Source organism: Excalfactoria chinensis, chromosome 3 (assembly GCF_039878825.1).
Source record: "Excalfactoria chinensis isolate bCotChi1 chromosome 3, bCotChi1.hap2, whole genome shotgun sequence".
Taxonomy (NCBI): domain Eukaryota; kingdom Metazoa; phylum Chordata; class Aves; order Galliformes; family Phasianidae; genus Excalfactoria; species Excalfactoria chinensis.
This window is the reverse complement of record NC_092827.1, coordinates 85,266,765-85,267,241: the sequence shown is the minus strand read 5'-3', so window position 1 is coordinate 85,267,241 and position 477 is coordinate 85,266,765.

The window sequence follows — 477 nt, the reverse complement described above, 5'->3', positions numbered from 1 at the left end:
AATCCGATCGCTCTGTGCGGGGAACGCTGTAACCCGTGGCAGTGGCAGATGTGCGTGCCAGCGTTTCCTAAATGCAGTCGTCTGCTGCAACTCACCAGTCAGTCCCCTTTCCCTCCTAACAAAGAGGGAAGACTGGATCAGAAGGGATCATCTCCATAGAAATTGTGTTGGCACAACCTAGACTGGGCATAAATAAGGGTACAGACCAAGAAAATGAGAGCAATTAACTCATTCATGCTCTCAGTCCACAGAGCACAGTACTCCACGTTCAGCCTCAGTAATCCCATATGTGAAGGACCCCTGTTCCTCATGGTGGTCTCCATGGCAAAAAACTGCTCTACCTTGGTCAGAGATGATTTCCATCTCCCTAAGGATTTTAAAGCTAGAAAGTACTATCTTCCTTATAGTAAAATTTCCAGGTATTGGGGGAACTGAGGATTTCCAAGCACAGATGGCCAGATCTGCAGAATTTGGATC